General features: G+C 38.2%; 1 pseudogene; it reads right to left on the bottom strand.

The window, feature by feature from the left end:
- LOC131815644 (serine/threonine-protein kinase ULK2-like) overlaps positions 1 to 27,070 on the bottom strand; it is a 77,122-nt pseudogene that overhangs the window by 30,506 nt on the left and 19,546 nt on the right.

Below are 27,070 nucleotides of genomic sequence, written 5' to 3'. Positions count from 1 at the left end.
ACACTCCCTCAGTCCTACTCCAAAGGTTACCACTATTTTTAGTTTCTAAGATATCCTTTCAGAATTCCTTAAGTCATATCAGCAGCAAACAAACTGAAAATATTATTTTCATCTTGTTTTAACAAAGGTAATGTATACCATACCAACTATTTTGTTTTTTTGTTTGTTTTTGGTTCCCTTTATACACTTAAAATTACTGAATATCCCAGAATTTTTTTTTTTTTTAAGAGAGGGAGAGAGAGGGGATTGGGGGTGGAGGGGCAGAGGAAAAGAGAGAATCTTAAGCAGGTTCCACACCCAGCACAGAGACTAACACAGGGTCTGATCTCATGACCATGAGATCATGACCTGAGCTGAAATCAAGAGACAGATGCTTAAATGACTGAGCCAACCAGGCACCCCTATCCCAAAGTTTTTATTTATAAAACTTGAATCTATTGAAACTTATTGTATGAGAAGCTAAAACTGAAAAAAACTGGTAATTAAGAATTCATTAAGAAGAATAAACTTATTACATGTAATGTAAGATTATGAAAATTAATTATATTTTCCAAACAAAATAAATTCATGAGAAGCATGACACTGTTTTACATTTTTTAAAATCTCTTAATGTCTGGCTCAGTAGTTGGGATTCTCAGAATTGTTTGTGTATTCAATCTTTTTTTTTTTTTTTAAATTTATTTATTTATTTGACAGAGCTCACAAGTAGGCAGAGAGGCAGGCAGAGAGAGAGAGAGGAGGAAGCAGACTCCCTGCTGAGCAGAGAGCCTGATGTGGGACTCGATCCCAGGACCCCGAGATCACGACCCGAGCCGAAGGCAGCGGCTCAACCCACTGAGCCACCCAGGCGCCCCATGTATTCAATCTTTTCTATAGCACATATATTGGGGGACATGCATAGAGAAAATCCAGCCTTACACAAACATGTAGCCAGAAAAGGAAGGAATATTTTGGTAGCCTTTTCAGATTTTTGTGATGCTTGTCTTGGAGACTACACCAAAACTCAGCCATTGGACTCCTGGATGATCTAAAAGAAACACTGCAATGTGGAATCTGAAACCATGCCAATGAAATTTTGTTTTATACTAGGCTCTAATCCTTTGGAAGGTATCTTGTGCTTGGACTAGATTTTTTTTATCCATGCAGGATTTTTAAACATTTGGCATTTTGAATGAGTATATGCAGGTATTCCAAATGTTAACATATCACACAGTATCAAAAAGTCACATCCATAACAAAATGTCACTGCAAATCTTAACAGAAGTGGCCGTCAAGGCATAAGAGGAGCTGTCAAGATCACAGTGGTGAATATGGTGAGTATATTTTCAAAAATTCTAATTTTTGCTCAAGAGCTCAAATTTTATGTCACTTGTTTTCTAGGAATGGCAGACTTTGTTCAACTGTTCTCAACAAAACGGCTGCCCAATGCCCACAACTGATAGCTTGTCAGCTGTTCTCCCATGAAAAAATGGTGTTTCCATGAAAAATAGGGTGAGTTCAACTTGCAATCATGAAACAATCATGAAAATGCTTTTCCTTAAAAGAACTACTCCAATGTGCACCAAAAGTGCTTTATGCCCACAAGCTACTTAAGGTTGCGATTTTCAAAGAGAAATAGTAACTTTTACTGCTTCCTTAAAGACATTCCTTGGTACCGCTACTGTGTGGTGGTAAGAGATATGAAAAATCACAGTGCATTTGGGTGCCACTACCTTGATGCATTTTAAAGCACCAGCAATTTGCATGTCATTGCTTCTGTATCATTAGTGCATATGTCAACATAGCGAAAAAAAGCAAAGAGTGTCCCAATCATTATGAAAACAGTCTTGACCTCATGAACCTTTCAAAAGGGAGTCACACACAAACCACACTTTGAAAACCACTGCTAATTCTGCTATCGCTTTGCTTTTCTCATTTTATAATATGCCTTGGAAATTTTTCTACCTCAGTACAGAGAGAGCTTCCTTCCTCTTGAAGGAAGGTGCTCCACTGTCACAGATGGACGTTAAGGACTCAGTCACTTACTGGTGGGCACTTGGCTTATTTCTTATCTTCTGCTATTATCAAATTAACAACCTGTATATATGTAGCTTCATACACAGGCAAGGACTGTGTAGCTACAGAATAAGTTACCAGAAGTTCAAGTGCTGGGCTCAAAAGATATATGCATTAATAATTTTCACAGGTTTTGCACCAAAACATCCTTTGTAGAAAGCTCTCATGAGTTTTCATCTCATCCTATGACATCCTTTTTCCATTCATTCAACTATGCATTTGGTGAGCCCTTTAAATCTAAAATCATGTACTCTCCAATTCTAGAAAACTTTTTCTTGATTATTTCCTGGAAATTTTCTTCTTTAACTTGTTCTTTCTGGAATGCCCACATTCCATAATGCTGGAAGAATATTTTTTAATCATAGTTTCCATCTTCTTTATTTGAGTCATCTATTTCAGATACAGTCTCAAATTTGTCTTTCAACATTTATTTTTATTTTTTTTCAGTTATGTTTTGGAATGTCCAAGAAGTCTATTTGATGTTGATTGTTTTCAACAGCATTCTGTTCTAATGTACAGATGCAGTCTCTACCCTACTTCTCAGGGTACACATATTTCACATAAGTTTTCTTTTCTTTGTATTCTTGCTATTTCGTCCAGATTGCACTTTTTTGTCTTCAGCCTTATGCCTCACTTGCAGCTCTCCCTTCCCTGAGCTCTGGGGGCTGGGGTCTCGGGGGCACCGTGGGGCACTCTGATGCTGGCCCTACTATAGTGGGGCCCCCTTCATCTTTTTTCTGTTTTCCAGAAAGGTGCTGAAACCTCTCATCCTCTGAGAATGTGTTCTTATCTAACTTATCTAACTTATCTTAGTGGACTTAGACCTTTTCGTTCTTGCTACCTTAGTGGGGTTTCAGGATGTAGAGGAAATAAATAATATGTAAATGATCTGTACAACCAGTGAGGTTTCATCTTTAATAAGTTCTTCCTTAATTCTTAAGAATTATTATATATACATATCCTACTATATCATCCAGCTAAGCTTAACCACCATTTAAATAGATTCATTATAGGGATGCCTGGGTGACTCAGTGGTTTTGGGCTCAGGTCATGATCTCAGGGTCCTGGGATCAAGCCCCACATCGGGCTCTCTACTCAGTGGGGAGCCTGCCTCCTCACCTCCAAATGCCTCTCTGCCTACTTGTGATTTCTGTCTGTCAAATAAATAAATAAAACCGTTAAAAAAATAGATTCATTACAGAAGTTTTTTATTCTTCAATTTTGTATACCTCCATGATACACACAGGTAAGAGATTATGTTAAACCATGGAAAGTAACAGATCTTTCAAAAACAACAAATTTTTTAAAAGAAAAAGATGGAAAAAAAATACTCACTTACCTTGGAGAACCATGTAGATTTGTGCCAAAGCTGGCAGGAGATGTAAGATTCTGCTCTATGTGCTGGTAATTCCTTATCTGAGTAGGAACTGGAATTGGTGCTGTCTCACTGTCAGGCGACACAGTGGGCTGACACGGACTGCAACAATCATGAATTGAAAAAGGAAAGAAATCCAAGTGAGACTGTTTCTCTTTCATTTGACACCTTGATGATATTTAGAGAAAATTCTAGAAGAGACCAAATGATCATGTTCTTGTGAATAAAAAATGATCATTTCAAAAATAAGGCCAAAAAAAAAAATCACACTGGAACTCCCCAGGCATTTATAAGCCTTTTGAGGACTAAGAATCATAATAAGAACTGGAAAAACATTCCTCTGCAACAGTAGGAGAAGTCTGTAGGCTGGCAAATTTCTGTTTCATCTGCTCATGTTCTGCTATTCATTATTATGTGAGGAGAAAAAAATATTTCTAGGAAAATATGCTGGGTAAAAGAACAGGAAGTTCAAGAGCAAAGATGACTGGAATGTGTACAAAAGTCATGAATGCAGTAAGCATTCCCAAACAACTCTTTTAAAAAGATTGAAAATAACACTGTACAACTCTCAAAGCACATGACCGATCTGAGGTCTACATGTTGAAGTGTTAGTGCTGGGTTTCTGTAATAGCCTCTCTCCTTGCTTTTCATAAATTTGGAAACATAATGTCCTTTTGATTCAATCTACAACCTATGAAAAACATCAGGGACAATACTGGACCTTAAAAAAGATGATTTATTTCATTCTTCTGTCTGTCTATAATACTAAAAAAGCCCCATAAATCTAACATGTTTTTCTCAAATTACATTGCAGATATAAAGAGATCAGAGATCTAGTTAGCTAACAAACAGGATGATTATCTTTTAAAGTGTCACTTTAGGGCTTTCTGAACCATTAGAGTATCTCATATTTAAATAAAAAGAAAATCTCATCCATCATAGAGATCGTAGCTGCTTTCCCCAATAGCCATTCGCCCACTCTTTCTTACTAGCAGAACTCAAATTTTATGGAAGGTGTGATTTGCTCAGTGAAATTATGATACATCCCAGACTCCTTTGCAGCCATCTCTCTCTCTCGGTCAATAAGGTCTAAGTAGCAGCCTTCTACCCATTCTTCCTCTTTCCTCCTATCCGGAATGTCGTACACTTGCTGGAGCTTCAGCAGCTACCTCTGAACCATGAAGAACAGGCCAAAAGAACCAGAGACAAATTCCTTGAGCCACAGAAACGAAGGCAACAACCATTTATTTTGACTTCTCATCTTGCGAGGAAACTACATCTTTGGTGTTAACCACGCTGTGGTCGGGACTGTTGTTTCTAGCTTTTAGTCTATTAGCTCTACTCTTCATTTAGGTAATTCCCATTAAGTATCATATATTTATTTATCCATCCATCCTTCTGTACTGAAGTACAGTCGACACTCAGTGTTATATTAGTGACAAGTGTAACATTAACTATCTTTTAAATACAATGATTTGTGCTTTTAATATTTAGTATATACCTGATTGAAGTTGACCTATAACCTGAAAATTAAACAAAACAAATCAAAAAACTTCTACTACTAGAAACTAAACAGCGTTACCAGACTTCACTCGCCAACCATAGTGCCTGCAACCTAGAGCACACAGGCCTTTCAGCCCAAGTTCCACTGAAAGGCCAACCAGCAAGGCCATCAAGGATCAGAATGTGAAGGAAGAAATATCATCTTTCTATGGTCTCACTTCAATGAGTAAGTACACTGTTGGTGTACATCGAGGGCATTTAAAAAAAATATACATTTTCAATTTCTGATATTTTTCCTGTACTAGTTAATCACCAAAGGAAAATTAGAGTGGAATAAAACTACCCTAAGAAGTCAACTTAGCAACTTCATACATAATGCAAAGCCCCTCTCCCAGGGAATCTCAGGCAATCCTCCCCCAGCATGTGAGGATGTGAGCAGCCATGGCAGGTGTCCTGTAAATCTGGTCTGTCTGGACAGAATCTCCAAGCTCACTTGCTCCACCTACACAGTCTTCCCTGGAGCAATTCCCGGAGCTCCAGCTAGCTAAGACCACTGCAGCCACTTTTCTGTCTAGCTTTATATTAATAACACTATTCAACCACCACCTGACTCCCTAAGCCCAAGGTGAGGAGAGGGCAGGTCTATGCAGGCCCCGAGTCTCCAGCACAAGTGGAAAGTCATCTTTGACCTGCATTGAATACTAGAAAGATTAAGCAGTCTGCCCAAAATAAAATATGCTGTTATTTTATTGAAATGAAGAGTTTTTGTCTAGAGGTCACACATCTTCCTGGAAAGAAATACAGTGAAATATTTCAAAATAGTTTCAATAAAAGTGAGGTTCTAAGGGAAGAATGAGATATACTACCACTAATGTTATAAAGACTCGCCTACGAGATGATAGTTGTTATGACATAGAGCTCCAGGATTTTAATGGCTCTGCAGAGAATATGTCTTGTTCCTGCATCAGACCATTTTGATTTTGCATACAGCATAATTTTAATGTATTTGTAATAATCTGTTTCCACATGCACTTAATATCCTGTGGTAGAGTGTATGATTTTTTTCAAACTACTCACTACCTCTCTCTGAGCCCCTTTCTACATCCCCTAGTGTGTGTACTCCTGCCACAAGCCCTGGGCAGCAGGCTGAGAGAGCAGCTCCCATGGGGGACATGCTGTTCCCTCTGCAGAGCAGAAGCTGTCAGAGCCATTATACAGTTCTGCTATCACTATTGTTTCCCTCTCTTGGAAGATTGGCATGTCCCAATTCTTGTATAGAGTCTGAGACAAAAGTACCAAAAAAGCTATAGATCTATGTGATTATTAGGAACACATAAACATGCGATTTGTGACATCAGGAACATAAGGGGGAAGGGGGAGTAAACTCCCATACTCTCTATAGTAGAATTTTTGTATGCAACTGAAGTTCAGCTTAAAATGGATTGTTGCTTTTTTTTTTTTTTTTTTTTTTAAGATTGTATTTACTTATTTGACAGAAAGACAGACAGAGAGTACAAGCTGGGGAGCAGCAGACAGAGGAAGACACAGACCCCCTGCTGAGCAGGGAGCCTGATGTGAGATTTGATCCCAGGACCCTGGGATCATGACCTGAGCCAAAGGCAGAAGCTTAACTAGTGGAGCCACCCAGGACAGGTGCCCCATGGAGTGCTATATCTTTTTTTTTTTTTTTCAGATTTTATTTATTTATTTGAGAGAGAGAGAGAGAGAGATCACAAGGAGGCAGAGAGGCAGGCAGAGAGAGAGGGTGAAGCAGGCTCTCCGCTGAGCAGAGAGCCCAATTGGGACTTGATCCCAGGACCCTGAAATCATGACCTGAGTGGAAGGCAGAGGTTTTAACCCACTGAGCCACCCAGGCTCCCCTGGACTGCTATAGCTTAAAGATATTTTACGTAGTCCCAAAATTAATCACAAAGAATGTATCTATAGAATACACACAGTAGGAAATGATAGAGCATGTCACCACAACAAGATCAAAAAAACACAGAGAAAGATATTAAGAGATAAAATGAGGGGCAAAAAGACCCCAAGACATACATAAAAATAACAAAATGGCAAAAGTAAATCTTCCCCTATTAGGCTTAAAGAAAAGGATTGAAAAAGATATCCCAGGGATGCCTGGGGGGTGCAATCGGTTGAGCAAACAACTCATGTTTTCAGCTCAGGTCATGATCTCAGGATTGAGGATCTCATGTAAGATTGAGGGCCATGTCACACTTTGCACTCAGTGGGGAGCATGCTTAAGATTCTCCCCGCCCCTCTCCCCCTGCCTCTCCCCTCCACATGCATGTTCTCTTTCTCTTTCTCTCAAATAAATAAATCTTTTTTAATTCAAAAAATTTTTAAAGATTTTATTTGTTTGATAGACAAATTACAAGCAGGCAGAGAGGCAGGCAGAGAGAGAGGAAGGGAAGCTGAGCAGAGAGCCTGATATGGGACTCGATCCCAGGACCCAGAGATCATCACCTGAGCCAAAGGCAGAGGTTTTAACCCACTGAGCCACCCAGGCACCCCTTAATTTAAATTTTAAAAAGACTTTATTTATTTATATGAGAGAGAAAGAGAGAGAACATGAGAGGGGTAAGGGTCAGAGGGAGAAGCAGACTCCCCACTGAGCTGAGAGCCTGAAGCAGGACTTGATCCTGGGACTCCAGGATCATGATCTAAGCCAATGGCAATCACTTTATCGAGCCACACAGGCGCCCAATAAATCTTAAAAAAAAAAAAAAAAGAGATATTCCATGCAAATCGTAACCAAAGGACAGCAGGCGTGGCAATATTAATATCAGACACTTTCAGTCAAACACTGTTACAAGGGACAAAAAAAGACATTAATAAAGGGTCAATTAACCAGGAAAGTATAACAATTATAAATATTTATGCATCAAACATCAGTGCTCCGAAATATATGAAGCAAGTATTGACAGAATTGAAGGGAGAAATAGACAATTCCACATTAACAGCTGAACAATTCAATACTCTGCTTTCAATAATGGACAGAACAACCAGATGAATGAGCAATAAAGAAACGGGACTTGAACAACACTCTAGACCCTGTAGATATATATAGAACACCCTCCTCACCACAAACAGAAGAATACACATTCTTCTCAAGTGCACACGAAACATTTTCCAGGATAGACCACATATTAAGCCACAAAACAAATCTTAAAATTTTAAAAGACTGAAATCATACAAAGTATCTTTTCTAATCACAATACATAGAAAGTAGAAATCAATAGAAGAAGAAAAACTAGAAAATCCACAAATACATAGAAACTAAAAAACATACTCTTAAACAAACAATAGGTCAAAGAAGAAATCACAAAATAAATCAGAAAATATCTTGAGAAAAATGAAAATATAAACACAACATTCCCAAACTTATGGAATACAGTGAAAGCAGCACTAAGATAGATGTTTATGGCTGTAAATGCTAACATTAAAAAGAAAAAAACCAAACTCAAGTAAAAAACTTAACTTTACCTCTCAAATTATAAAAAGTAAAAACTAGGAGCACCTGAGTGGCTCAGTCAGTTGGGCATCCAACTCTTACTTTTGGCTCAGGTTGTTATCCCACGGGTTGTAAGATCAAGCCCCACTTTGGGCTCCATTCTCAGCAGGGAGTCTGCTTGAAGATTCTCTCCCTCTGCTGCTTCCCCCACTCACACACACTCAGGCACTCTCTCTCCCAAATAAATAAATCTTACAAAAAAAAAGTACAAACTAAACCCATTTCCAAAAAAAAAAAAAAAAGGAAATCATGTAGATTAGAGCAGAGATAAACAAAACTGAGAAAGCAGAAAAATTAAACTAAGAGTTGGCATTTAAAAAAAAATCAACAAAACCAACACTTAGCTGGGTTAAGTAAGAAAAAGAGAAGACTCAAAATCAGAAATGAAAAAAGGAATAACAACTAATGCCACAGAAATAGAGAGGATTATAACAGAATACCATGAACAAACAAGTGCTTGCCAACAAGTTGGATAACCTACAAGAAACTGATAACTTTCTACAAACACACAGCCTACCAACTTTGAATGATAAAGGAAGAGAAAATCTGAATGGACCATAACTAGTTAAAGAGATTGGATCAGTAATCAAAACTTCCCAATAACAAAAAAAGCCCAAGACCATATGTTTCACTGGTGAATTCTACCAAACATTTAAAGAATTAGCATCAACATTACTCAAAATCTTTCAAAATATTAGAGAGGAGGAGACACTCCTGAACTCCTTCCATGAGTTCAGCATTACATTAGTACCAAAGCCATGAATAGATACTACCAAAAGACAAAAACAAAAACAAAAACAAAAAATCAGAACAGTTTCCCTGATGAAATTTGATGTAAAAATCCTCAACAAAATACTAGCAAACTAAATTCAACAATACATTGAAAGGATCATGTACCATGACCAAATGTGATTTATAATATACCTACATTAATGGAACAAAAGACAAAAAACATATGACCATGTCAATTCATGCAGAAAAAGCATTTGACAAAATTCCAACATCCTTTAATGATAAAAAGCATTTAGCAAACTAGGAATAAAAAAAATTACCTTGACATAATATATATATATATATATATATATATATATATATATATATATATATATTTATAATATATATATAAAGCCCCATAACTAGGGGTGCCTGGGTGGCTCAGTGGGTTAAAGCCTCTGCCTTCAGCTCGGGTCATGATCCCAGGGTCCTGGGATTGAGCTCCGCATTGGGTTCTCTGCTCAGCGGGGAGCCTGCTTCCCTTGCTCTCTTTCTGCCTGCCTCTCTGCCTACCTATGATCTCCGTCTGTCAAATAAATAAATAAAACCTTTAAAAAAGCACCCATAACTAATATCATACTCAATGGTTAAAGACTGGAAGCCTTTTCTCTATGATCAGGAATAAGACAAGGATGCCTGCTCTCACTGCTTCTACATAGAATTCCTAGCCAGAGCAATTAGGCAAGAGAAAGAAATAAAAGGCATTAGAACTGGAATGGAAGAAGTAAAATTATTTCTGTTCATGGATAACATGATCTTAAATGCAGAAAGCCCAAATGATTTCACACCAAAAAAGCCATTAGAACTAATATATTCAGCAAAGTTGCAGTATTGAAATCAACAGACACATGTAAGTAGCATTTCTATACATTAACAATGAGCAATGAAAAAGGGAAATTAAGAAATCAGTGCTATTGGGGCGCCTGGGTGGCTCAGAGGGTTAAGCCTTTGCCTTTGGCTTGGGTCATGATCTCAGGGTCCTGGGATCAAGCCCCACATCGGGCTCTCTGCTCAGCAAGGAGCCTGCTTCCCCCTCTCTCTCTGTCTGCCTTTCTGCCTACTTGTAATCTCTGTCTGTCAAGTAAGTAAATAAAATCTTTAAAAAAACCCCAGAAAAGTGCTATTTACAATAGTATCGAAAAGAATAAAATACACAGGAATAAATCTATTTACAATACTTTTTACAATACTATTTTTTACAATTTTTACAATACTCTATTTATAATACGTTTTATGATACAATACTATAATGCTTTTTTGCTACTATTTACAATAGTACCAAAAAGAATAAATACAGAAGAATAAATCCAACCAAGGAAGAGAAAGTCTTGCATATTGGAAACCACAAAACATTGCTGGAAAAGTTATAAATGACACCCTGTCTTCATTGACTAGAAGATTTAATACTGTAAAGATGTCAATAGCACCCAAAGTGATCTATACAGATCAATCCCATCCTTACCAAAATCTCAATGGCATTGTTTTGCAGAAATAGAAAAATCTATTCTGAAATTCACATGTAATCTGCAGGGACCCTGAATAGTCAAAGAAATTTTGGAAAAGAAAAACAAAACTGGAGGTTTCATACTTCCTTATTTCAAATCTACAGTAATCAAACCAATATGGTTGGCATAACGACAGACACAGAGACCAACAGAATGGAATAGACAGCCCAGAAACACACCCTTGCATATATGGACAAATGATCTTCAATAAGGATGCCAAAACCACAGGATGGAGACACAAAAGACAGTCTCTTCAGAAAATGTGAAAACTAGGTATCCACAGGCAAAGAATGCAGCTGGACCCTTACCTTATACAATATACAAAAATTAGTTCAAATGCATTAAAGAGCTAAATATAAGACCCCAAATTATATAACTTGTAGAAGAAAACACAGGAGAAACAATTCATAACACTGGATTAGGCAATGATTTCTTTAAATGACACCAAAAAACACAAGACAACAGAACAAAAAAATAGACAAATGAGACTATATCAAATCTAAAACTTCTATGCTCAAAGGACACATCAACAGAGTGGAAAGAATATCTTTGGGATGAGAGAAAATATCTGTAAATCATATATCTGGTAAAGGGTTAATATCCAACATATATAAAGTACGCCTACAACTCAACAACAAATGACAGACAAATGGCCAAAAAGTATATGAAAAGACACTCAAAAACCACTAGAGAGAATAGCAAATTAAAACCACAATGAGATGTCACTTCACACTCATTAAGATGGTTATAAAAAAACAAACAGAAATAACAAGTGTTGCTGAAGATGTAGAGAAACTGGAATGCTTGCACATTATTGGTAGGAATGTAAAATGGTACAACCACTATGGAGAACAGCATGGCAACGCCACAAAAAATTAAAAATAGAAATATCATATGATCCAGCAACCCCAGTGTTGGGTATATATACAAAAAAATTGAAAGCAGGATCTTAAACAGGTATCTACACATTCACATTTACAGAATTACTCACAATAGCCAAGAGGGAGAAGAAATCCAATTGTCCATTGACAGATGAATGGATAAACAAAACACAGTTTATACACAGAATGGACTATGGCTCAGCCTTAAAAGAAATTTTGACAAATGCTACAACATGGGCCAACCTTGAAGACATTATGATGATTGAACTAAGACAGTCACAAGAAGATACATATTATATATTCTACTTATGTGAGGTAGCTAAAGCAGTCAAATTCATAGAAAGGGAAAGTAGACCAGTGGTTACCAGCACCCAGGTGGGAGAAATGGGGAGTGCTACTATATAATGAATACTGAGTTTTAGTTTTGCAAGATGAAAAAGTTCTGGAGACTGGTTGTACAACATTGTGAATATACATAAAGCTACTGATGTGTAAACTTAAAAATGGGGAAGACAACAGATTTTATGTGCTTTTATCTATAATTAAAACTGTTTTTGAAAAAAGAAATGACAAATTGTGAAATAATATAAATTTTAGAATCAAAAACATGGTCAAAGTTCTATAACTTTACTCACAAAAACCAAAATATGAAAAAGTTCAAATTTAATATATAAACATACCCTCCACACACCAAAAACTCATTTGAAGCACGTCTGCCAGCAGTTCCCATCGGCCTATCATCTAAAGGAGAAAGAGAAAAATACCATTAGTTCTGCTCTGCCACCTGCTTAAAAAAATGTAAACCATTCCAACATGATTATTCAGAAAAATATGAGCAGCACACAAATTTATCACTTGCTTATGATGCACTTTTCTCCATGAGCAAAAGCAGGTAAAAGCCATGAGCAAAAACACTGAACACTGCACCCAGCTGAATTCACAGGTGGAAACCTTCAGTTGCCCACTTCTATAAACAAACATCAGGGCTTTTCAAGGTAAAATGTCATATTTACTTCAGTATGATATCTTTCTTCACCATTTAACATGCATAGTAAAAACTGTGGTAATGTTTTTATGATGTTCCTTTTAGTATGTCTCGCACCAATGTTTTTGAGTGTTATGCCCTCAATTCCAATTTGCCCGTGAACTCTGTGGTTTTTACTAAACAATTTTTTCAGAGAGTGCTAAGTTTTAGGAACACACATGTGACATTCTAGCACAACTAACTGTAAACAAAGTCTAATTCACCCCAATGTTGGAGCACCCCCATCCCATGTAACACTCCCTGCCTTGCATGGGTTGTTGAACAAGACGTCGTGGAAGCTGGGGCCTCTCAGGCACAGTAGCACCCGCCACAGGCCAGTGTCCCTACTCCAGTATCATCTATACATGGGAACAGAGCTGAGCTCAGAACGCAGGATCCCCTCATTCTTGTCACTGGGATATCCATTATATCACACTACCTGGGTGATTTTACATAGCTGTAAAGGCATAATCAATGTGTTGATATGAAATAGCAGTGTTGACCAAATAAGTTTTTAAAAAGTATAGGTTACACTGCTAGCCCATACTCAAAAAGGGAAAAAAAGGAAACAAACACAAATATCCCTCTGAAGGGCCCCAAATAAGAATGGAGAAATGCATTTATTTTGGCACATCTTAAGTCCCTGCTCCCATGAAGCTTCTATTCTAGTAAGGAAAGAAAGTAATAGTGTCAGACATGATAAGAAATATAAAGGAAAGTGGGGCATCTGGGTGGCTCAGTTGGTTAAGCATCAGACTCTTGATTTCAGCTCAGGTCATGATCTTGGGGTCATGGGATCGAGCCCTGCATCTGGCTCCACATATACACTCTCTCTCAAAATAAATAAATAATATAAATATATAAAAATGTATATAAAAGGAAAATAAATCAGGGTAAGAGAATAAAGAGAAGTGAGGGAGGAAGGGACCTATTTTATAGAGAATAGCTCCTGATATGGTAATGGAGGGAACAAGGTAGATGGGGCAAGGGTAGGAGCTATATTTCACTAAGTGTACTTCATTTTCTAGCTTTGAGTTGGGGGCCATACATAATTATGAAACAAAATAAAATCAAAAGGAAAAAAAGATCCCTAGAAATCAAAAGTGAAAATGGAGCAAAACATTTATCATCTTCTGTCATACATAACCATGTAGCAATTTGTCAGTGTTATCACTAGAAGGGAATTTTTTCAAGTGACTTTAAGTTTAGCAATTTGATTGGACATTCCTAACAGGATTACCCTAAGGACAAAAAGACCCACAAAAAGACTTTTTTTTTTTAAGTGGGCTCCACACCCAACATGGGGTTTGAACTCTTGACCATGAGATTAAGACTAACATGCTCTACCAAATGAGTAAGCCAGGTGCCCCCATAAAATGATTTTAAATGGTTTTAGTTAATTATATTGTTATTTTGATATGATACCATTTTATAGAAGGAAAAAAAAGAGAATCTAAGTTCACAAGGGCAAAAAGAATAGAAAAGTCAATAGCCACAAAAATTTAGAAGTTACAAAGTTGACTGAAGCATTATTTGACCTAGAAGACCCAAGAGCCAATAGAAATTTCTCCCACATGGTATGAGGGAGTCTTCTCCAGGAGACTTTCTCCAAAAAGGAAGCAGAATACATAATACATCATCAGCGTATACTCATTGTCCTTAAGACCCACCACATTCGAAGCTTTCAAACAACATTCTAATTTTCCATTCTTAATTATGAGTATATGACAATTACCAAACATCCAAGGAAGGAATCTAATCTGAAACCTAGACTCCAAAACAACCTGGGAGAGATAAAAAAGAAGTATTTTTCATGGAAATGTTAAAAATTAATGTCATCAGAGATAAAATACTGTACTGAAATCAGAACAACGCTCAAAGGAAAGGGAAGCTTCTAAAACTTAAAAATATGAGAACATAAATGATAAACTCAAGAAAAGAAAACATCAAGGAAATTTCCCTAAAATTAGAGCAATAAGACAAAACAAAAGTAAAATCAGACAAAAGAAGAAAATCAGAGTGCACTCTAGTACTTGTCTTATTATTACTTTTATTACTTTTTATATTTTTAAGATTTTATTTATTTACTTGACAGACAGAGATCACAAGCAGGCAGAGAGGCAGGGAGAGGGGGAAGCAGGCTCCCTGCTGAGCAGAGAGCAAGATGTGGGGCTCGATCCCAGGACCCTGAGATCAAGACTTGAGCAGAAGGCAGAGGCTTTAACCCACTGAGCCACCCAGGCGCCCTGTCTTATTACTACTTTTAAATTGTACAGATGTTTTAAAGATCTTACATGGGGACTTCTGGGTCCCAGTTTCACATGTCAGAAGCTGAACAGACTGAAAAATCAACAGTTCTTGGATCCAAATGAGAGAGAAGGACAGAGGCGAACTGATGCTGCTGGATTAGAGAGGCAGACAGGCAAACACCCGGAGGTGTGGTTTACCTGAGAAGAGACTCACCAGCAAAAGGCTTGAGGAAACCACAGCCAGGACAGAAAAACATGAACTGAGATTGACAATTTGCAAGAGGATCACTGTGGACAATTCTCAGAGTTAAAAAATTCCAGAAGGATCTAGTCACAGGGAGGCCTATAATATTGTCAGAGTTAAAAAATTCCAGAAGGATCTAGTCACAGGGAGGCCTATAATATTGTCAGATTTATCCCAGGGGAACTCATATACTCACTTAGTAAACAGAGAAAAAAATCCACTCCTGCCTCTTGGAGGGGGAGGGGGAAGAGAAAAGGGACCAGTTTTAAATAGGTGTGAGCATTCTGTTATTCGAAGGGCCTGCCTTCAGGGGAAACAATCAGAGCTTTACCTGCTTGAGTTAAGCCCCAGACTGAGCTGGGGGCAGGGAAGTACCCAACCCTAATGCCCTAGAGCCATCCTGTCCCATCTTCAGGCAGGAGAAAGAAACTGGAAACATGTGTAAAGCACACAGACCAGAAACCTAGGCTCACTAAAGTACCGAGACCCAATCACAGAACACTTCCTCCTGCCCCCACAGCTCCCCATCACATTTCTATAAAACCTACTTACAGCAGTTCTTTTTACCCAGGACATCCTGTATGACGACCAAGAAAAAGTCACAAGGCATACCAAAAAGCAAAAAACACAGATTGAAGAGATGGTGAGCCTCAGAACCAGATATGGAAGGCATATTAGAATTATCAGACTGGAAATTTAAAACAACTATGATTAATACTCTAAGAGCCCTAATGGATGAGGTAGGTCACAAGCAAGAAGATGAGATAGATATAAAGAGATAAAGATAAAGAGAGAAAGAGTAAAGATAAAGAGATAGATATAAAGATTGATGAAAGAGAGAGAGAGAAGGAAATCCTAACAAGGAACCAAAAAGAAATGCTAGAGATTAAAAAACACTGTAAAGGAAATGAAGAATGCCTTTGGTAGTCTTATTAGTAGACCAGACACAGCTGAGGAAAGATGCTTTGAATTAGAGAACATTATTGACAAAATCCTCAAAAACTGGAAAACAAAGCTTTTTTTTTTTTTAATGATTTTATCCATTTATTTGACAGAGAGAGCACAAACAGGGGGCATGGAAAGGAGTGGGAGAAGCAGGGTTCCCAATGAGCAGGCAGTCTGACGAGGGGCTCGGTCCCACTCCTTGGGATCAGGACCTGAGCCGGATGCTTAACCCACTGAGCCACCCAGGTGCCCCAACAAAGATTCCCTTTAAAAAACAACAGAATATCCAAGGTCCATGGGACAACTACAAAAGGTGTAACATGTGTAATGGGATTACTAGAAAGAGAAGAAAGGACAAAAGGATCAGAGGGAAATACTGGAAACAACGACTGAGAATTTCCCCCCAAATGAACGCAGGCACCAAACCACAGATTCACAAAGCTCAGAGAACTCCAGGCAGGATAAATGCCCAGAACAACTACACCTAGGCAGATCATTTTCAAGTTAACAGAAAAACTAAAAAATTAGAAAATTCTGGAAGAAGTAAAAAAAAGAACACTATACTTTCAGAGAAACAAAGAACTGCGTTAACTTCTCAGTAATTGCACAAGCAAGAATGAAATGAAGTATTTAAAGTGTTAAGAGAAGTAAACCACCAACTTAGAATTCCGAACCCTGCAAAATTATCTGTCAAAAGTGAAGGAAAAATAGACTTTCTCGAACGATAAAAATTGAGGGGATTTGTTGCCAAAATAATAGCAATAGTATATTCCGTTATGTATGCATAATGTGTGTGTCTTAGGTATACAGGGATAGGCTTATGGATTCTTCAACTAGAATGGATGGCAGCAATGATACAAGGGATGGCAGGAAGGAATTAGGATTTTGTTACTATAAGGTACTTAACACTACCATGAAGTAGTACAGTTTTATTTGAAAGTGGACCTGGAGGGCATGTGGGTGGCTCAGTCAGTTAAGCATCTGCCTTGGGCTCAGGTCATGAACCCAGAGTCCTGGGATTGAGCCCTGCATTGGGCTTCTTGCTCAGCAGAGAGCCTGCTTCTCCTTCTCCCTCTCCCTCTGCCTGCCATTCCCTTTGCCTGTGTTCTCTCTCTTGCTGTCAAATAAATAAATAAATAAAATCTTTAAAGTGGACCTGGACTGGGGCGCTTGGGTGGGTTAGTTGGTTAGTGTCTGACTGCTGATTTTGGCTCAGGTCACGATCTCAGGGGTGTGAGACTGAGCCCCTTGTTGCACTCCACGGTTGGCCGGGGTCTGCTTGAGATTCTCTCACTCCCCCTCTGCCCCTCCCCACTGCTTGCACATGTCCCCTCTCTAAAATAAATAAATAAAGCTTTAAAAAATAATAAATATTAGAAAATAATAAAGTGGATCTGTATTAATTATAAATATATATTTCAAACTCTAGGGCAACCAATAAAGAAAGAAAAAAAAAGGTACAATTGATATGCTAAGAAAGAAAGAAAATAGAATCATAATAAATGGTCAGTTAAAACCACGAAAGGCAGAAAAAACACAGAAGACAAAAACGGGAACAAAGAACAAGGACAATGAAGAGAAAACAGTAACAAATGCTAGATATTAATCCAGGTTTACCAATAACACTTCTAATGTCACCGGTCTAAATGCACCTATTAAAAGGCAGATTTCAGGTATTTTTTGCAAACTTTCAGCGTTAGAACAAGCAAATCAGAGTGGCTACAGAAGATGGCGGAGAAGTAGCAGGCTGAGACTACTTCAGCTAGCCGGAGATCAGCTGGATAGCTTATCTAAAGATTGCAAACACCTGAAAATCCATCGGAAGATCAAAGAGAAGAAGAACAGCAATCCTGGAAACAGAAAAACAAACACTTTCTGAAAGGTAGGACCGGCGGAGAAGTGAATCCAAAGCAACGGGAAGATAGACCCCGGGGGGAGGGGCCGGCTCCCAGCAAGCGGTGGAGCAACCGCGCACAAAATCAGGACTTTTAAAAGTCTGTTCCGCTGAGGGACATCGCTCCAGAGGCTACCCGGGGCAAAGCCCACGCGGGGTCTGTGTGGCCTCAAGTCCCGCAGGGTCACAGAAGGATCGGGGGTGTCTGAGTGTCGCAGAGCTTGCGGGTATTGGAATGGGAAAGCCGGCTACAGAGACGGAGCCGACAGCAAGCTCGCAGCTCGGTGTTGCCTTGAACCGGTCGCAGGCTCGGTGAGCTCGGAGCGCGGCCGGAGGTCAGGCAGACGGGAGTAACTGGGGGCGCACTGAGGAGTGGGGCCCTGGGCTCTCGGCTCCTCCGGGCCGGAGACCAGGAGGCCGCCATTTGTATTCCCGTCCTCTGGAACTCTACGGAAAGCGCTCAGGGAACAAAAGCTCCTGAAAGCAAACCGAGAGGATTACTCACCCCGGCCCTGGGTAAGGGCGGTGTAATTCCACCTGGGGCGGACACTTGAGAATCACTACAACAGGCCCCTCCCTCAGAAGATCAACAAGAAATCCAGCCGAGACCAAGTTCACCTATCAAGGAGTGCGGTTTCAATACCAAGGAGAGCAGCAGAATTCCAGAGGAGGAGAAAGCCAAGCACGGAACTCATGGCTTTTTCCCTGTGATTTTTTTTTAGTCTTGCAGTTAATTTAATTTTTTTCTTTTTCATTTTTTGTTTTTTTTTTATCACCTTCGGGTAAAAATTTTTTTTAAACTGTTACCTTTTTCTTTTTTAACGATTTTTTACTAGTTTATCTAATATATATATTTTTTCTTCTTTATATTTTTCTTAGGTGTTTTCTTTTTTTTAATTCTTTTTTTTTCTTTTTCTTTCTTTCTTCCTTTTTGAACCTCTTTTTATCCCCTTTCTCCCCCCTCACGATGTTGGATCTCTTCTAATTTGGTTAAAGCATATTTTCCTGGGGTTGTTGCCACCCTTTTAGTATTTTACTTGCCACTTCATATACTCTTATCTGGACAAAATGACAAGACGGAAAAATTCAACACAAAAAAAAGAACAAGAGGCAGTACCGAAGGCTAGGGACCTAATCAATACAGACATTGGTAATATGTCAGATCTAGAGTTCATAATGACAATTCTCAAGGTTCTAGCCGGGCTCGAAAAAGGCATGGAAGATATTAGAGACTCCCTCTCGAGAGATATAAAAGCCCTTTCTGAAGAAATAAAAGAACTAAAATCTAACCAAGTTGAAATCAAAAAAGCTATTAATGAGGTACAATCAAAAATGGAGGCTCTCACTGCTAGGATAAATGAGGCAGATGAAAGAATTAGTGATATAGAAGACCAATGACAGAGAATAAAGAAGCTGAGCAAAAGAGGGACAAACAGCTACTGGACCATGAGGGGAGAATTCGAGAGATAAGTGACACCATAAGACGAAACAACATTAGAATAATTGGGATTCCAGAAGAAGAAGAAAGAGAGAGGGGAGCAGAAGGTATACTAGAGAGAATTATTGGGGAGAATTTCCCCAATATGGCAAAGGGAACGAGCATCAAAATTCAGGAGGTTCAGAGAATGCCCCTCAAAATCAATAAGAATAGGCCCAAACCCCGTCACCTAATAGTAAAATTTACAAGTCTCAGTGACAAAGAGAAAATCCTGAAAGCAGCCCGGGAAAAAAAGTCTGTAACATAGAATGGTAAAAATATGAGATTGGCAGCTGACTTATCCACAGAGACCTGGCAGGCCAGAAAGAGCTGGCATGATATTTTCAGAGCACTAAACGAGAAAAACATGCAGCCAAGAATACTATATCCAGCTAGGCTATCATTGAAAATAGAAGGAGAGGTTAAAAGATTCCAGGACAAACAAAAACTGAAAGAATTTGCAAATACCAAACCAGCTCTACAGGAAATATTGAAAGGGGTCCTCTAAGCAAAGAGAGAGCCTACAAGTGGTAGATCAGAAAGGAACAGAGACCATATACAGTAACAGTCACCTTACAGGCAATACAATGGCACTAAATTCATATCTCTCAATAGTTACCCTGAATGTTAATGGGCTAAATGCCCCTGTCAAAAGACACAGGCTATCAGAATGGATACAAAAACAAAACCCATCTATATGTTGCCTCCAAGAAACTCATTTTAAGCCCGAAGACACCTCCAGATTTAAAGTGAGGGGGTGTAAAAGAATTTACCATGCTAATGGACATCAGAAGAAAGCAGGAGTGGCAATCCTTATATCAGATCAATTAGATTTTAAGCCAGAGACTATAATAAGAGATGAGGAAGGACACTATATCATACTCAAAGGGTCTGTCCAACAAGAAGATTTAACAATTTTAAATATCTATGCCCCCAACGTGGGAGCAGCCAACTATATAAACCAATTAATAACAAAATCAAAGAAACACATCAACAAAATACAATAATAGTAAGGGACTTTAACACTCCCCTCACTGAAATGGACAGATCATCCAAGCAAAAGATCAGCAAGGAAATAAAGGCCTTAAACGACACACTGGACGAGATGGACATCACAGATATATTCAGAACATTTCATCCCAAAGCAACAGAATACACATTCTTCTCTAGTGCACATGGAACATTCTCCAGAATAGATCACACCCTCGGTCCTAAATCAGGACTCAACCGGTATCAAAAGATTGGGATCATTCCCTGCATATTTTCAGACCACAATGCTCTAAAGCTAGAACTCAACCACAAAAGGAAGTTTGAAAAGAACCCAAATACATGGAGACTAAACAGCATCCTTCTAAAGAATGAATGGGTCAACCGGGAAATTAAAGAAGAATTGAAAAAAATCATGGAAACAAATGATAATGAAAATACAATGGTTCAAAATCTGTGGGACACAACAAAGGCAGTCCTGAGTGGAAAATATATAGCGGTACAAGCCTTTCTCAAGAAACAAGAAAGGTCTCAGGTACACAACCTAACCCTACACCTAAAGGAGCTGGAGAAAGAACAAGAAAGAAACCCTAAGCCCAGCAGGAGAAGAGAAATCATAAAGATCAGAGCAGAAATCAATGAAATAGAAACCAAAAAAACAATAGAACAAATCAACAAAAGTAGGAGCTGGTTCTTTGAAAGAATTAATAAAATTGATAAACCCCTGGCCCGACTTATCAAAAAGAAAAGAGAAAGGACCCAAATAAATAAAATCATGAATGAAAGAGGAGAGATCACAACTAACACCAAAGAAATACAAACTATTATAAGAACATACTATGAGCAACTCTACGGCAATAAATTTGACAATCTGGAAGAAATGGATGCATTCCTAGAAACATATAAACTACCACAACTGAACCAGGAAGAAATAGAAAGCCTGAACAGACCCATAACCAGTAAGGAGATTGAAACAGTCATTAAAAATCTCCAAACAAACAAAAGCCCAGGGCCAGACGGCTTCCCGGGGGAATTCTACCAAACATTTAAAGAAGAACTAATTCCTATTCTCCTGAAACTGTTCCAAAAAATAGAAATGGAAGGAAAACTTCCAAACTCATTTTATGAGGCCAGCATCACCTTGATCCCCAAATCAGACAAGGATCCCACCAAAAAAGAGAGCTATAGACCGATATCCTTGATGAACACAGATGCGAAAATACTCAACAAAATACTAGCCAATAGGATTCAACAGTACATTAAAAAGATTATTCACCACGACCAAGTGGGATTTATTCCAGAGATGCAAGGTTGGTTCAACATCTGCAAATCAGTCAATGTGATACAATACATCAATAAAAGAAAGAACAAGAACCATATGATACTCTCAATAGATGCTGAAAAAGCATTTGACAAAGTACAGCATCGCTTCCTGATCAAAACTCTTCAAAGTGTAGGGATAGAGGGCACATACCTCAATATCATCAAAGCCATCTATGAAAAACCCACCGCAAATATAATTCTCAATGGAGAAAAACTGAAAGCTTTTCTGCTAAGGTCAGGAAATCGGCAGGGATGTCCATTATCACCACTGCTATTCAACATAGTACTAGAGATCCTAGCCTCAGCAATCAGACAACAAAAGGAAATTAAAGGCATCCAAATAGGCAAAGAAGAACTCAAATAATCACTCTTTCCAGATGATATGATACTATATGTGGAAAACCCAAAAGACTCCACTCCAAAACTGCTAGAACTTATACAGGAATTCAGTAAAGTGTCAGGATATAAAATCAATGCACAGAAATCAGTTGCATTTCTCTACACCAACAGCAAGACAGAAGAAAGAGAAATTAAGGAGTCCATCCCATTTACAATTGCACCCAAAACCATAAGATACCTAGTAATAAACCTAACCAAAGAGACACAGAATCTATACTCAGAAAACTATAAAGTACTCATGAAAGAAATTGAGGAAGACACAAAGAAATGGAAAAATGTTCCGTGCTCCTGGATTGGAAGAATAAATATTGTGAAAATGTCTATGCTACCTAAAGCAATCTACACATTTAATGCAATTCCTATCAAAGTACCACCCATCTTTTTCAAAGAAATGGAACAAATAATGCTAAAATTTATATGGAACCAGAAAAGACCTCGAATAGCCAAAGGGATATTGAAAAAGAAAGCCAATGTTAGTGGCATCACAATTCCGGACTTCAAGCTCTATTACAAAGCTGTCATCATCAAGACAGCATGGTACTGGCAAAAAAACAGACACATAGATCAATGGAACAGAATAGAGAGCCCAGAAATAGACCCTCAACTCTATGGTCAACTAATCTTTGACAAAGCAGGAAAGAATGTCCAATGGAAAAGAGACAGCCTCTTCAATAAATGGTGCTGGGAAAATTGGACAACCACATGCAGAAAAATGAAATTGGACCATTTCCTTACACCACACATGAAAATAGACTCAAAATGGATGAAGGGCCTCAATGTGTGAAAGGAATCCATCAAAATCCTTGAGGAGAACACAGGCAGCAACCTCTTTGACCTCAGCCGCAGCAACATCTTCCTAGAAACAACGCCAAAGGCAAGGGAAGCAAGGGCAAAAATGAACTGTTGGGATTTCATCAAGATCAAAAGCTTTTGCACAGCAAAGGAAACAGTTAACAAAATCAAAAGACAACTGACAGAATGGGAGAAGATATTTGCAAACGACATATCAGATAAAGGACTAGTGTCCAGAATCTATAAAGAACTTAGCAAACTCAACACCCAAAGAACAAATAATCCAATCAAGAAATGGGCAGAAGACATGAGGAGACATTTCTGCAAAGAAGACATCCAGATGGCCAACAGACACATGAAAAAGTGCTCCATATCACTCGGCATCAGGGAAATACAAATCAAAACCACAATGAGATATCACTTCACACCAGTCAGAATGGCTAAAATCAACAAGTCAGGAAATGACAGATGCTGGCGAGGATGCGGAGAAAGGGGAACCCTCCTACACTGTTGGTGGGAATGCAAGCTGGTGCAACCTCTCTGGAAAACAGCATGGAGGTTCCTCAAAATGTGGAAAATAGAACTGCCCTATGACCCAGCAATTGCATTATTGGGTATTTACCCTAAAGATACAAACGTAGTGATCCAAAGGGGCACGTGCACCTGAATGTTTATAGCAGCAATGTCCACAATAGCCATGCTATGGAAAGAACCTAGATGTCCATCAACAGATGAATGGATCAAGAAGAAGTGGTATATATACACAATGGACTACTATGCAGCCATCAAAAGAAATGAAATCTTGCCATTTGCGACAACATGGATGGAACTAGAGCGTATCATGCTTAGTGAAATAAATCAAGCAGAGAAAGTCAACTATCATATGATCTCCCTGATATGAGGAAGTGGTGATGCAACATGGGGGCTTAAGTGGGTAGGAGAAGAATAAATGAAAGAAGATGGGATTGGGAGGGAGACAAACTGTAAGTGACTCTTAATCTCACAAAACAAACTGAGGGTTGCTGGGGGGAGGGGGTTTGGGAGAAGGGGGTGGGATTATGGACATTGGGGAGGGTATGTGCTTTGGTGAGTGCTGTGAAGTGTGTAAACCTGGTGATTCACAGACCTGTACCCCTGGGGATAAAAATATATGTTTATAAAAAATAAAAAATTAAAAGTAAAAAAAAAAAAAAAGGCAGATTTCAGAGCAGATTAAAACACACAACCCAAATACATGTTGTGTATTAGAAAATTACTTTGAATATAAAGACACAGATTAAAAGTAAGCAGATGGAGAAAAATAGACCCTGCTAACACTAACATGCTTACATTAATCAAAAGAAGGCTGGAATATATTAATTTTAGATACAGCAGACATCAGTGTAAGAAAAGTTAGGGATAAAGAAGGGCCTTATGTAATGATATATTTATATTTACATAAATATAAATTCTCCAAGAAGACATAGCAATTCTTCCTTAACATTAGGCATGCCCCTAACAAGGCGTCAAACTATACAAGGTAAAACTTACAAGTAGAAACAGGTGAAACCACTAACATGGCTGGAGACTTCAACACCTATCCCTCAAAAATGGACAGATCCAGCAGGCAGAAAACCAGTAAGGACACAGTTGAACTCAATAACACCATCAATCACCAAGATATAATTGACATCTACAGACAGCTTCATCCAACAACAGTAGGATACACATTTTCCTCAAACTCACATGGAACATTTGCCAAGATAGACTACATTCTGGGCTATAAAACACATCTTAACAAACTTAAAAGAGGTGTGCTTGGGTGGCTCGCTCAGTTCAACATCTGCCTTCAACTCAGAACCGTGCATCAGGCTCACTGCTCAGAGAGGAGTCTGCTTCTCCCTCTCTCCCTTTCCCCGCTTGTGCTCCTTCTCAAATAAATACATAAGATCTTTTAAAAAAACAAGCAAAACGAAACAACCAAAAAAATTTTTTTAAAGGAATAGAAATCAGTTTCTGCTTGCAGACTATAACGGAATTAAACCAGAAATCAGTAACAGAAAGGTAACTGAAAAATCCCAAAATACAGGGGGACTGAAAACATACTTCTGAATAACAAATTGGCTGAAGAAGAAATCTCAAGAGAAATTTTTAAAGATTTTGAACTAAATGAATTTGAAAACACAACAATCAATAAGCTCCTAGCCAGGTTAACAAAAGACGGGGGGAAAAAAAAAACCAGAAAGGGGGATACAAATTACTAATACTACAAATGAAAGAAGAGACACCAGTAGGGATCTTACTGAAAAGGATAATAAAGAAATACTATGAACAACTCTATGCCTACAAATTTGACACCGTAGATGAAGTAGACCAATTATGTGAAAGACACATCTGCTAAAATTTACTCAGGAAGAAATAGGCAATTTTAATATAGGTCTTTATCTATTAAAAACATTGAATCAGTAATTAATAGCCTTCTAAAACAGAAAGCATGAGGCCCAGATGAGTTCTCTGGTGAATTCTATCAAACATTAAAGGAAGAAATTATACCAAGTATCTATTTTGAATCTCTTTCTGAGGATAGAAGCAGAGAGAATATTTCCTAATTCATTCCATGAGGCCATAGTTACTATCATACCAATACCTGAAAAAGACATTACAATAAGACTGCAGACCAGTATTTCTCATGAACACAGATGCAAAAATCTCCAACAAAATACTAGCAAACTGAATTCAGCAATGTATAAAAAGAATTATATACCATGACCAAATGGGATTTATCCCAGGTATGCAAGGCTGGTTCGACATTTTAAAATTAATGTGATATATCCCATTAATAGAGAGAACATCACAGAAAAAGCATTTGACAAATCCAACCACCATTCATGATAAAATCTCACAGTAAACTAGGAATGGAGGGGAACTGTCTCATCTTGATAAAGAATATCTACAAAAAGCTACCGCTAACACCATACTAAAGGGTGAGAAACTCCAAGCTTTTCCATCAAGATTGGGTAAAAATATAAGGATGTCTTCTCTCTTTTTTTTTCTTCCATTGATTTTTCTATTGGCTGTGGTTATTACAGTTTCATAATCTGAAGGAAGTCCTATTTCACTCACCACTTCTTTTCAACATAGCTCTTGAACTCCTTGCTAATACAGTAAGTTAAAAGGAAATGAAAGGTATGCAGCTTGGAAAGGTAAACATGAAACTATTGTTCGAAGATAACATGATTACCTATGTAAAAAAAAATCCAAAAGAATTGGTCAAAAAAACCTCCTGGAAATAATAACTGACTAAAGCAAGGTTGCAGAATACAAGGTTAATACTGAAAAATTAAATTGCTTTCCTATATCTCAATAATAAACAACTAAAATTTGAAATAAAAAAACACCATTTATATTACAATCCGCCAAAATGAAATATTTAGGTATAAGTCTAACAAAAGTCATACAAGACCTGTATGAGGAAAACTACAAAACTCTGATGAATGAAATCAAAGAACATATAGATGGAGAGATACTCTACGTTTTTGGATAGGAAGACTAAATATTGTCAACATGTCAGTTCTTCCCAACTCGATCTATAGATTCACTACAATCCCAATGACAATCCCAGCAAGTTATTTTATGGATATCGACAAACTAATTCTAAAGGTTAAATGGAGAGGCAAAGGACTCACAACAGCCAATAGAACACTGAAGGTGAAGGACAAGGGACTGACACTACCCAATTTCAAGACTTAAGTATAAAACTACAGTAATCAAGACAGTGTTATACTGGCAAAAGAACAAATAGATCAATGGAACAGAATAGGGAGATCAGAAAGAGACCTTCAAAAATATAGTCAACTGATCTTTGACAGAGGAGCAAAGACAATACAATGGAGCAAAGATAGTCTTTAAAAAATAATGCTATAAGTAGACATCCATAGAACAACAATAACAACAAAATGCATCTAGATACAGACCTTTCAAAAAAATTAACTCAAGGGGCACCTGGGTGGCTTAGTCATTAAGCATCTGCTTTTGGCTCAGGTCATGATTCCAGGGTCCTGGGACTAAGCCCCGCATTGGGCTCCCTGCTCCACAGGAAGCCTGCTTCTCCCTCTCCTACTCCCCCTACTTG

This window comes from Mustela lutreola, chromosome 15 (assembly GCF_030435805.1).
Source record: "Mustela lutreola isolate mMusLut2 chromosome 15, mMusLut2.pri, whole genome shotgun sequence".
Taxonomy (NCBI): Eukaryota; Metazoa; Chordata; class Mammalia; order Carnivora; family Mustelidae; genus Mustela; species Mustela lutreola.
Note: the sequence above shows the minus strand (reverse complement) of the source record. Positions and strands in the feature narration are given on the sequence as shown.